The 13,616-nt window shown below is 37.2% G+C and overlaps 1 protein-coding gene across 33 annotated transcripts in view; it reads right to left on the bottom strand.

Moving 5' to 3' along the window:
• Positions 1-13,616, bottom strand: part of SLMAP (sarcolemma associated protein) — a 138,950-nt gene that overhangs the window by 85,396 nt on the left and 39,938 nt on the right. The window lies entirely within an intron of this gene.

The raw sequence follows: 13,616 nt of genomic DNA, 5'->3' as shown, positions 1-13,616 counted from the left end.
CATTGAAAAACAAGTAGAAACTGTGAGAACCAACTTTGTTAGAATTAGAACTTTGGAAAATAGTCTTTTTTTTTTTTAAGATTTTATTTATTTATTTGACAGAAAGAGAGCACAAGTAGGCAGAAAGGCAGGCAGAGAGAGAGGGGGGAAGCAGGCTCGCTGCAGAGCAGAGAGCCCGATCCGGGGCTCGATCCCATGACCCTGAGATCTGACCTGAGCCGAAAGCAGAGGCTTAACCCACTGAGCCACCCAGGCGCCCCTTTGGAAAATAGTCTTACAGCAACCAATTGAACACTGAATCAGGAAAAACGTATTTTAAAATGGTAGGACATCTTTGTGGCATTATTTACTCTTATTCCATTCCCTTCCCCAGAACAAAAGAAGTCTTGAAGACATTAGCCTACATTCCTAGTGTGAGATCCTGGTACCTGGTTCCAGAGAGAGCAGAGTAGGCCTAAGTCACAAATTATCTTGTCTAACTGTCCTAACTTGTCTGGGGCTACCCAACAGACTGACCTTTACCTCTGTTCAGCCTAACCTGCAATTCACCCAAGCTGGAAAAGCAGAGACTGGCTGAAAAAGTGGAATTTATTCCAAGTGGTTCAACATAAGAAAGTCAATCAGTATATCATACTACATTAATAGAAAGAAAAACAAAACCTCACATGATCATTTCAAGTGATGCAGCAAAGGCACATGAAAAAACCAACACCCTTTTATGATAACAATAACAACAACAAAAAACACTCAGCCAGGATTAGAAAGGAGCTTCCAACATGATAAAGGAAACCCCACAGCTAACCTAATACTCAATGGTGAAAGAGTAAAAGCTTTCTTCCTAAGATCAGGAACATGAAAAGGAAGCCTGCTTTCACCACTGCTATGCAATGCTCTACTGGAAGTTCTAAGAAAAAAAAACAAAAGGCATCCAAATTGGAAAGGAGGAAGTAAAGTATATGTATTCACAGATGACATGATTCTATATATGGAAAAATCCCAAAGAACCCACAAGAAAGCTACTAGAATTAATAAATACAGCAAAGCTACAGCTTAAAAGACAAACACACACAAACCAGTTATGTTTCTACACATCAGCAATGAACAATCCAGGAAGGAAGTTAAGATAGCAATTCCATTTATAAGAACACCTAAATAAAACACGTAGGAGGGACACGTGGGTGGCTCAGTCAGTTAAGCGTCTGCCTTTGGCTCACGTCATGATCCCAGGGTGCTGGGATCAAGTCTCGTATCAAACTCCTTGCTCAGTGGGAAGCCTGCATCTCCCTCTGCCTGCCACTCCCACTACTTATGTTCTCTCTCTCTCTCTCTGACAAATAAATAAATAAAATCTTAAAAAATTTTTTTAAAAGCACCTAGGAATAAATTTAACTAAAGAGGTAAAAGACTTACACATTGAGAACTACAAAATATTAAAGAAATACAAAAGCATCCCATGTTCATGGACTGAAAGACAATATTGTTAAGGTGTCAATATTCACCAGTGATCTACAGGTTTAATGCAACCCCTATTAAAATTCAAATCAGCCTTGGGCGCCTGGGTCAAAGGGCTGCCTTCAGCTCAGGTCATGATCCCAGGATGGTGGGATTGAAGTCCACATCAGGCTCCCTGCTTGGTGGGAAGCCTGCTTCTCTCTCTCCCACTACCCCTGCTTGTGTTCCCTCTCTCGCTGTGTCTCTCTCTGTCAAATAAATAAATAAAATCTTAAAAAAAAACCTCAAATCAGCTTTTTGCAGAAATGAAAAAGTCAACCCTCAAATTCGTATGGAATCACAAGGGACCCTGAATAGGCAAAACAATCTTGAAAGAACAAAGTTGGAGGATCCACATGTTCTGAATTCAAAACTTACTACAAAACTACTGTAATCAAAGAAGTGTCGTACAGGCAAAAGTATAGACATATTTAAGCAAAAGCAAAATTAAGAGTCCAGAAAAAAAACTGTACATCTACATCCAACTGAATATCAACAAAGGTGCCAAAACCATCCAATGGAAAAAGTATAGTCTCTAAATGGACCTGGGACAACTGGATAACCACACATGCAAAAAAAAAAAAAAAAAAAAAAAAGTTACTTTATCCCGTATACAAAAACTAACTCAAAATGGATCAAAGACTTAAATATAAGAGCTAAAACCATTAAATTCTCTTCATCCTTTATTTCTTCAAAAAATTTTTCATGTTCCATTCTCTCCCTCTCTTTGCCTTCTGGTATTTTCATAATGTTCATGTTGGTACACTTCATGATGTACTTTAGGTACTATTTATTTTTCTTCATCTTTTTCTTCTTCTTCTCAGGGTATTTCAATGGCCCTATCTTCAAGTTTTTTGATTCTTTCCTTTGCCTGCTCAAATATGCCACCAAATCTTCCACTGATTTTTATTTTAGCTCTTGTACTTTTTGTAATTTTTATCTCTCTATTGATATTCCCCACTTTTTAACACATTGTTTCCCTAAATTCCTTTATTTCTTTGTCCGTGTCTTCCTTCAGCACTCTGTGCATATTTAAAGTAGTTAAACTTTTTGTCTAATAAGTCCATTGTCTGAGCTTCCTCAGAGATTTCTTTTTTCTCTTGTGAATGGGCCATAATTTCTATTTCTCCATTTGTTTTGTAATTTTTGTTGAAAATTGGACATCTTGAATATTGTAATGTGGTAATTCTAGAAATTAGGTTCTCTCCTCTTTCTAGGGATTGCTATTAATTTGATGAAGGTTTTAGTGACTTCCAAACTTTTTTCGGTGGGGGTGGGGGGGGGGTGCAAAGTCTATATTCCTTGTTGTGTGTTGTCATGGCAGTCTCTGTTCTGTTATTTCTGTGGTCAGCCAGAGTCCTGACAGAGATTTCCTTAAATGCCAAAATTCAATCAGAAAAAAAGGCTGTTTTGTCTCTTTAAATTCCCTTGGTAGATGCCAGAAAAACCACTTTAGCCAGTGGGGTTTGGAACAATGGCCAGTCTCTGTGCTGGCCCCTCAGTAATCAAAAGCAGCAGTCAAAACATATAAACACAATTTCTGAAGGACAAGGAAGTCACATCAGGAACCAGGGTCACCCTACCACCAGCTGCCTGCCACAAGGCTGGGGGATAGAAAATGGTAGTGAAACACCAAAATTGTGCAAAACACCAAAATTCTCAGAAATATACCAGCCTCTTTCTTCATTAAGTACTCCACTGGATGCTGCAAGTGCTTGACTGGACTGAAAAATTCTAAAATAATTGCTTTGGACAGTTCATGCTAGTTTAATAGCTGTCTTGGTGAAAGAACCAATTTTTAGAGCTCCCTTCTCTGCCATTTTCCATGACATCATTCCCATTAGCTCTACTTCAATCTACAGATCTTTTCTACGGCCAAGTCAAACAATCCTTAATCTATAATAATAGTTACCATTTACTGACTGTCTGCTATGTACAGGTACTTTTGATCCTCACAACAATCCTACCAAGTAGATATTACCATTTCCATTGTATAGACTAAGAAACTGAGGCTCAGGTATATTGAGTAGCTTGCCATGGTCTCACAGCTATTGCGGATTTGACATTCTTATTTTTTAAAATCTTCATGCTATCTTCCTCCTTTCCTACTTAAACACTCTCTGGTCTTTGAGTACAAACTTATGAAATACCACTTTGTTTATGAAGTTTTCCTGAAGCAATTAGAATAATAAGAATTTATTATTATTATTTCATAATTATTATAAATTTCAACTCCACCATTAAGGCAAATCATTTACTTGGCACCTGTCTTGGAGAGAATGCACACCCATAAAATCAAATTAGAACACCTCTACATTGAGAATAAGTTAGCAGAATATGAATTAAGTACCCAAATCGTGAGAGGCTGCTGGAAAGAACAGTTAGGCACAGTTAGTTGCTAAGAAGGCACTTATAAGTAAGGGTGGTGATCTAAAAGAAAGGCAAGGAAAATGAGGAGGTGGAGGAGGAACAGGTATTGCAGTACATTTATATATAGTTAATGCCCAGCCCCAGAGGGTAACAAAAACCAAACAACAGAAGAAGTGGGGAAATATAAGATAAAGTGAAGCTGTAAAAGAGGGCCTTCCATACTGTACTAAAGAGTTGAGGTTTCTTAAGAGAAGCCACTACTAAAGGATTTGATGCAAATATTGTTTTAGGAAGATTATTCTAACAGCTGATAACCTAGCAGCTGTGTGTAGGATGATCTGCAGTGGGAGTAACTAGAAATAGGGAGATCCATGGCACATATTTTTTGTCACCAATAATTTAGTTATTTCTTAGAATACATCATGTATGTTTTATATGAATTTGTTTGTTTCTGTATTTTATATATTTTTTGTTTATATAACCTTTTTGGCTTCCTAATTAGCAAAGAACCACATGTTTCAGAGGCTGAAATTTTTAAGTTGTGCCACTGAAGGGGAAAATAAAAAGTTTTATTTATATGTTTTATTTATATGCTATAGGAAAACATATAGGAAAGGGGCAAATGTTCTCCAACAAAATGAAATCTCACATGTAAATCAGGATGAACTTGTCCACCCAAAGGTCTTGCAATGTTATGAATCTGCCAAGACTTTTTCCATCTTCAAATGATATTCCAGACACACTCATTGTACAATTTCTTACAGAGACAGCTCACAAAAGAGAAAAAGGAGAAAGAAAAAAATATTTCTATCTCTCTACATAGGAACAGAGATAAGACTATGAAGAATAAACATAGAGAAGGTAGGAAGGAAAAAATTTTTAAAAATTAAATGAGAACATTATAAAACATACAAAACGAAGCTAGAATGACTACACCCTTAAATATGCAAATTGTGACAATCCTTCACTAAGAATTCAGGACAAAGCAAATTAGATTTCTGAAGCTCAGCAAGATACAAAATAAATATATCATCATATTAGTTCTGAGAGGTGAGGCTATTGAAAGCCTACACCAAATTCTAATCCAAAGGAGATTAACCTATTTCCCGAATCCTAAAACTGATAGGTTAACAAGCAAATCCTGATTATTTTCTCCTCTCATGGTTTGTTAATCCCATCAAGATGCATTCAACTTTAAGGCCCCTACTTAAGGTTACTGATATTAAAGAACAGATACTGACCCCAAACTCAATTTTTTAGACCCTAAGAAGCCTCCAATTACTTCAAAGAGTATCAAATTTTTTATTTCAATGTTTAAAATAAGTGGGTATTGGGGCATCTGGGTGGTGCCGTTGGTTAAGAATTAACTCTTGCTTTCACCTCAGGTTATGGTCTCAGGGTCATGAGACTGAGCCCCACATTGGGCTCCACTGAGCACAGAGTCTGCGTGTCCCTCTCCCTCTGCCCTTCCCTCATGCCAGCTCTCGCTCTCGCTCTCTCTCTCTCTCTCTCTAAAATAAATAAAATCTTTAAAAATATATAAAAGTAGGTATTTATAAAAATTACCATGGGGGTGCCTGGGTGGCTCAGTCAGGCTAGCATCTGCCTTTAGTTCAGGTCCTGATCCCAGGGTCCTGATATCAAGCCCCACATCCTCCAGTTCCCTGCTCAGTGGGGAGTCTGCTTTTCCCTTACCCTCTGCCCCTCCCCCAACTCCTGCTCACGCTTTCTCTCCTCTCAAATAAATAAAATCTTAAAAAAAAACAACAACAACATGTATTTTAGCATAGTAGAGATAGAACAAGGGGATACTGTGATATTTTAAATATACAGTACTCTGACTATACTTTTTAGGTCATTATTTTCCTCAAAAATGTTACTTTAAACCATCCTGAGATCAGCTGAAACAACAAAATAATTGCACTCCCACTCTATCTCTAATAGTTAAAAACCTCCTCATAGAATAACAGCCACAAAAGTAAACCACTGTGATCACATTTGTGGGAAATAATGAACAAGGTCACTAGATTTAAAAGATGGAGGCTTACATTATTTAATAATGCACACAATAGGCTCAGTCTAAGGACAGCTGACATAATTTATATAGTCACTAAGAGGTTGGGGAGAGGAAGAAACTAAAAAAAGGTTTCCATTAAAGACTGGCAAAACTGGCAAAATACAGGAATCTAGATCTTAGAAATTTTTAAAAAACTGCCCACATAAAACACTTTATTTGGCAAACAAATTCAATGGAAATGTTAAAAGATAAAATAGCACATCTACTCCCCAAAAGAACATTCATAGCTTTTTATTTAGATTTTTATTTTATTTAAAGATTTTATTTATTTATTTGTCACAGAGAGAGAGAGCGCACAAGCAGGGGGAGCAGCAGGCAGAGGGAGAAGCAGGTTCCCTGCTAAGCAGGGAACCAGATGCAGGACTCCATCCCAGGACCCTGGGATCATGACCTGACCAGAAGGCTGATGCCTAACTGAGTGAGCCACCCAGGCATCCCCATTTATAGCTTTTTATAATGCTTAATAAGGTAATGAACATAACCACGATAGCTTTTTCCATCCTTAAGGCACAACCACTCAGACTGGCATATAATTTTTTAAAGATTTGATTTTTAAGTAATCTCTACACCCAACATGGGTTCAAACTCAAAACCCCAAGATCAAAAGTCATATGCTCTTCCAACTGAGCAGGTGCCTCAGCATAGAATTATAATGTTTAGAACACCTTGGTCTTTAATCATGTCTCTTCATTCTTTTTAAAGATTGTATTTATTTAAGACAGTGCAGAGAGGGAGAGAGGGAGGGAGTGCTTGTAAGTGTGAAGTTTACTTTGAAAAGGATCATTGATTTCTTCCACTATCATGAAAGGTAACATGTTTATATTTAGAATTCAGCAATACAGAAATTTCAACTACAGAGCAAGACCAAACAAAGGAGAGTTCACTGTTCAATAGTATCAAAAGAATACCACATAATATAAAATAATCACAAGTTTTTGAGTGCTTACAATGTGCTTGGACAAACTACTTTCCACGCATTCTTTCACTTAATCTTTACAACAATCTTAAGACACGTTTTATTATTCCAATAGTACAGAATAAATAGAACTTCACACTGATGCTAGAGTTTTTTCCTAAAATGCAAACCTGATCCCTGTTTACAAAAGGGCTGCTGAACCTCTACTGTCTTCAAAATCAAATCCAAGAGCTGTGATAAGTTCCAAAAACACATCAATCACTCTAATCTGAACTTCCACTCTCCCTAAAAGTATCAACTATTCCAGGGGCACCTGGCTGGCTTAGTTGGTAGAGCATGTGACTTTGATCTAAGAGTAATGAGTTCAAGCCCCACATTGGATGTGGAGCCTACTTTAAAAAAAAAAAAAAAAAAAGCGTTACCCATTCCAGCCTTGCTTAACTACTAGCAATTCCCCACCCAAGCCCCAAGCCTCCGTGTGTTTGCTTATGCTGTTCTTGGACCTCAAGAGCCCTTGCTTCCACCCACTCACACTCTTCACTGTTAAAAGCCTCCTTTTCTTTCTGAAAACCAGTTTAAACACTTTAACAAATAAGATTTCTCTCCCAGATAACATTTCTCACTAAATAAACACCTAGAGACTCAAGGCTTTATTCTAAGTTAAGCAGCTAACTCCCAAAACTTCATGTCCAATCACACTTGGAATAACACCATTATCCCATCTTTTCTAATCTATAACATTCACTGCCTTTCAGAAAGCTCCCACAGGCAAAAGTCACAAATGGTTTTTTAAAATGTAGAACAAATACATTAAATAATTCATACTCTACCTGGAGGCTAAAAAGTTTTGATTTTACACAGGGCAGGCCAAACAGTATTACATCCAAATAATAACACGCTATATAAAAGAGAGCATACATTAAAGGTTTGAATTCCACCTCTATCACCTAACTTACTGTGTGACCTTGAGTATTACTTAGTGTTACTTAACCTTTCTGAGCCACCCTTTAGTTATAAAAAGGCACTTATAAAAAATCCTTATTTATAAATTGAGGATAATATAAGTACCTAGCTCAGAGTGTTTGCTGTAAAGGTTAAATTATGCTAAGCATGTAAAGCACTAGGCACAGTACTTTTACATGCTAAATGAATGGAAGGAAAAAAATATATATCTATAAAACATTCTCAACCAGCCAGATCAGTTCTGATAATTATAGTTTAATATACAACATTAAATCATATTTAAGCTATAAAAAATAAACAAATGGCAACTATTATGATTTAATTCACAGAATATGCATAAATATGTAGTCATTTTGACTTTCTTTAGTCAAAGGAACTGATACAAGACTTTCCTTTATTGGTTAAAGTTCTTAAAAATAAAGTTCTTTGGGGCGCCTGGGTGGCTCAGTGGGGTAAAGCCTCTGCCTTCGGCTCAGGTCATGATCCCAGGGTCCTGATATAGAGCCCCATGTTGGGCTCTCTGCTCAGCAGGGAGCCTGCTTCCCTTCCTCTCTCTCTGCCTGCCTCTCTGCCTGCTTGTGATTTCTGTCAAATAAATAAATAAAATCTTCAAAAAAAAATAAATAAAATAAAGTTCTTTGCCAATTAACCAAATAGTAAACAGCTGATAGAGATATAAATAGATCAGTAACAGCTGAACTCTAACACATACAGGTGTTAAAAATAGAATGTCACTGCCTCGTTACATGTGAATATTACCATAAATAACCACAACCTGTGCACAGAAGGAAAGCAGCTAAACCTTTGTCTCACAGCACAAGGTAAAAACATTTTATGAAAAATGCAAAACATATATTACAATATGGATCAGGGAATTTCCTAATCAAAGTTAAATCTAAAGGAAATTACTACTCTCAGGTATACATAAATACACGTAGAAAATATTACATACATTGGCAATCTACATATAGTTCAATTAACATTGTGAGCCAACTTATGAATAAATCAGTTCCATTTCTAAACAAGAGGATACTAACTCCTGGCCCTGAGTAACAGGGCTGGAAACACAGTCAAGTCATAGAGTAATGCAAATAGAAGGCTGTAATTCACTCATTTCAAAACTCAAAATGCCACCTGGATACTATTTAAACTACCAGGGCAGAGAGAGAGGTCTCCCCATTACACCTTTCTATACTATTTTAATTTTCTGTTTAAAAAGAGAGAGGGGAGGTGTCTCAGTCAGTTGAGAGTCTGACTCCTGATCTCAGGGTCATGGGATTGAGCCCCACATTCGGCTCTACACTCAGTCGGGAGCCTGCTTGGGAGTCTCTCTCTCTCCCTCTCACTCTGCCCCTCTCCCTGGCATCCCCACCCCACTGCCTCACATTCTCTCTCTCAAATAAATAAAAATCTCTTTAAAAAATAAAATAAAGAGAGAGAGAGAAACATGTATAGGAAGGGGTAAATAAGCATGTTAACTCCAAAACTCTCAAAGACCTAAAAAGCTCAGGAAGATGGGGAATTAACAGAGTGGTCAATATCAGTTTGACAAAAATTAAAACTAGTGTTTTGTTTGGCTCTGGCAAGGATGTGGAGAAAAAGCAGTCTCACATACTGGGCATGAGAATATAAGCTGCTACAACATTTTTGGAAAATGATTTAGCAAAACTTATGAAGATTTTTAATGCTTATGCTCAATTCTACATCCAGAAATCGAACCTATAGAAACACTGAAATATTCACACACACACTTACGATGGGAAATGCATAAGCATATTCACTAAGCAAGGTTAATAGAAATTAAAAACTGGAAACAGCTAAAGCCTAACCAAACTACATTATGCTGATCTGATAAAATATCAGACATCACAATCACAATATCACAATCATCAAAAAATGAGGTAGAGTTACTGGTACTGAAATTAAAATATATCATGATATATACAGTGATCCCTTTTTAGAAAAATGATATATACTTTCACAAAAATATATACACTATATAGATACATTCTAATGGTAACATACCATTAGAAAACAAAAATCTGAAAGAATGTATATAAAATGTTCACAGTGCTTATCTCCACAAAAAGAAATCCTAAATAAACTTTAAAATTAAGAAAGATATAAAATTTTATTAAATTAGCCTAGCAAATTTTCAATTCCACATTATAGTCACTTAGTGGAAGAGAGTGAAAGGAAGATGAAAAGGAAAAAAAAAAAAAACAAAAACCCAGGGATACACACTTAACTACACGAGACAAAAACATACAAAAAGAGAATCTGCCAGAAAGAAAACAATCAAGGGAGATCAAAGGGAACGAAGTTCAGTAAATTCAAAAGGGAATTCAAAAGGGTTAGTAAACTAGTCATCATCTTGCACATGTGAAGAAGAGACGTCGGAGGTAAAATCACTGACTTCTGAACTGTACTTAAGAGTTTTTGCAGCTTACTTCCTTTTTGCTCTTTCATATTAAAGGATTCAGTTCTGAATGGAATAGCTTTAGCAACCCACCAGAATTCTTTACCTGGGGTAACTCAAACTAAGAGACCTGGTAAAACCACGGTCTTCAGGATTCCTACCCTTAAACTAAAAGTGTTGCAAAACTGAAAAACATAACATTAACCTTTTATACAATACAGCACATACATGAAATGCAATTTGTAGAGCATAAGATTTCCTAACAGATTGGGTATACAATATGAAAGGGGTCAAGGGCAATACCAAAGTTTTTGTTTCTGTTTTTTAATTTTATTTTTTATAAACATATATTTTTATCCCCAGGGGTACAGGTCTGTGAATCGCCAGGTTTACACACTTCACAGCACTCACCATAGCACATACCCTCCCCAATGTCCATAACCCCATCTCCCCTCTCCCAACCCCCCTCCCCCCATCAACCCTCAGTTTGTTTTGTGAGATTAAGAGTCACTTATATTACCAAAGTTTTTAACTCAAGCAATTTATGAGGATGCAGTTGCCTCTATAAAAGCCTGAAAGGCTGAAGGTGAGACGTTTTGTTTTTTGTTTCTTGTTTTGTTTTTTAATGAGGTTGAAGGAGGGGTTAGGACTTCGACTTTGGACATATTAAATTTGAGGTATCTGTTAGACATCAGGTGGAAATGTCAAAAAAACAGTTGGATATGAGCTTACAATTTGGGTAAGAAGTCTGGGCTTGAGATAAAAATTTGACTGTCATCAGCAAATACAAAGAATATAAAGTCAAGAGACAGGATGAGGGGCGCCTGGGTGGCTCAGTGGGTTAAGGCCTCTGCCTTTGGCTCAGGTCATGATCTCAGGGTCCTAGGATCGAGCCCCACATCGGGTCGGGTTCTCTGCTCAGTGGGGAGCCTAGCCTGCTTCCTCCTCTCTCTCTCTGCCTGCTTCTCTGCTTACTTGTGATCTCTCTCTGTCAAATAAATAAATAAAATGTTTAATTAAAAAAAAAAGAGAGACACAGGATGATATCACCAAGACAGCAAGAAGACAGACAAGAAGACCAACGACAGAGCTTTGGAGTAATCCAAAATTTACAGGTCAGGGAGAAAAAGACCAAGCAAAAGAAATTTAAAAGTTGGCCAGTGAAATATGAGAAGAACCAAGGGAAAGTGGTGTGTCCCCAAGGTTATGGGAATGATGTTTTCCAAGAATGTCAGAGAAATCAACTACGTCAAATAATGCTGAGAAATCAAGTAAGAGAAAATAAAAATGAAAACAGAAACTGACCACTAGAAGAGCAACCGGAAGCCAGTGATGACCTTGACAATAACTATATGGAAGTAGTAGTGAATGAAAGCTTGGGTGGTTCCGTAGGTTAAGCGTCTCGTCTCCGTAGGTTAAGTGCCGGACTCTTGAGTTCAGTTCAGGTCATGATCTCAGCGTTATGAGACTGAGCCCCACTGAGCTCCGTGCTGGGTGTGCAGCCTGCTTATGATTCTCTCTCTTCTTCTGCCCCTCCTCCCTCAACCTCTCTCTTTCCCTCTCTTAAAAAAAAAAAAGAAAGAAAGAAAGCTGACCAGAATGATTCAAGAGAAAATGAATGAGAGGAATAAAAAACCACACATATAGACAAGTCTTTTAAGAAGTTTTGCTGTAGGGATGCCTGGGTAGCTCAGATGGTTAAGCTAAGCCTTCGGCTCAGGTCATGATCTCCGGGTCTTGGGATGGAGCCCCGTGTCAGATTCCCGCCTCAGTGGGGAGTCTGCTTCTCCCTCTCCCTCAACCTTCTGTTCATGTTCTCTCTCTCTCTCTCTCTCAAACAAGTAAAATCTTAAAAAAAAAAAAAAAAATTGTGCTCTAAAGGGAAGCAAAGAAATGAACATGCACAGCCAAGAAAACCATCAACAAAAAAGGCAACCTACTGAATGAGAGAAAATATTTGCAAATCATTTATCTAATAAGGGGTAAATATCCAAAATATATAAAGAACTCATCCAACACAAGACAAAAAAAAAAAAAAAAAAAAAAAGAAACAATCTGATTAAAAAAAGGGCAGAGGATCTCAACAGACATTTTTCCAAAGAAGACATACAGATGTCTAACAGGTGCATGAGAAGATGTTCAACATCACTAATCATCAGGGAAATATAAATCAAAACCACAATAAGGTATTACCTCATACCTGTTGAAATAACTATTATCAAAAAGACAAGAAATAAAGTGTTGGGGAGGATGCAGAGAAAACAGATCCCTGTGAACCATTGGTGGGAATGTGAATTGGTACAGCCACTACAGAAAATGGTATGGAAGTTCTTCAAAAAAACTAAAAAATAGAACTACCATATGATCCAGGAATTCCACTTCTGGGTATTTACCTGAGGAAAATGAAAACATTAACTCAAAAGGATATATGTACCCCCCATGTTCACTGTAGCATTATTTACAACAGCCAAGATATGGAGACAACCTAAGTGTCCACTGATGGATGAATGGATAAAGAAAATGTCACACACATACACACACACCATGGAATATTATTCAGCCATTAAAGAATGAAATTTTGCCAATGATGACAACATAGATTGATTTTTTTTTTAAGATTTTATTTATTTATTTGACAGAGATCACAAGTAGGCAGAGAGGCAGGCAGAGGGAGAGGAGGAAGCAGGCTCTCTACTGAGCAGAGAGCCCGATGTGGGGCTCAATCCCAGGACCCTGGGATCATGACCTAAGCCAAAGACAGAGGCTTTAACCCACTGAGCCACCCAGGCGCCCCAACATAGATTGATCTTGAGGGTATAATGCTAAGTGAAGTAAATCAGAGAAAGACAAATACCACATGATCTCACATGTGGGATCTATAAACAAAAAACAAGCTCATAGATAGAACAGACTGGTGGCTGCTAGAGGCAGGGATTGGGGCTCAGGAGAAATGGGTGAAGGGTGTCAAAACATACAAAATTCTGGTTATGAAATAAATATGTCACAGGGATGTAATGTACAGCATAATGACTATGGTTGTAATACTATATTGCATATATGAATGTTGGTAGAAGAGTAGGTCGTAAGAGTTCTCATCAAAAGAAAAAAATTCTGTAACTATGATGATGGATGTTAATTAGTCTTATTGTGGTGATCACTTCCCAACATATATAAATACTGACTCATCATGTTGCATACCTGAAACTAATATAATGTTGTATGTCAATTATACCTCAATTAAAAAAAAACTTACCAAAAAAATGAGCAATAGGTAGAAGGGAAAGTGAAGAAATTTTTTCTTTAAATAAGAGCAAAACCGCAGTTTCATATACTAACAAGAATAATCCAGTAGACAGGAAGGGCACCCTGAGGATTCAGAA

The sequence above is a fragment of the Lontra canadensis genome, unplaced genomic scaffold (genome assembly GCF_010015895.1).
Source record: "Lontra canadensis isolate GAN:19392208 unplaced genomic scaffold, GSC_riverotter_1.0 scaffold35, whole genome shotgun sequence".
Taxonomy (NCBI): Eukaryota; Metazoa; Chordata; class Mammalia; order Carnivora; family Mustelidae; genus Lontra; species Lontra canadensis.
Note: the sequence above shows the minus strand (reverse complement) of the source record. Positions and strands in the feature narration are given on the sequence as shown.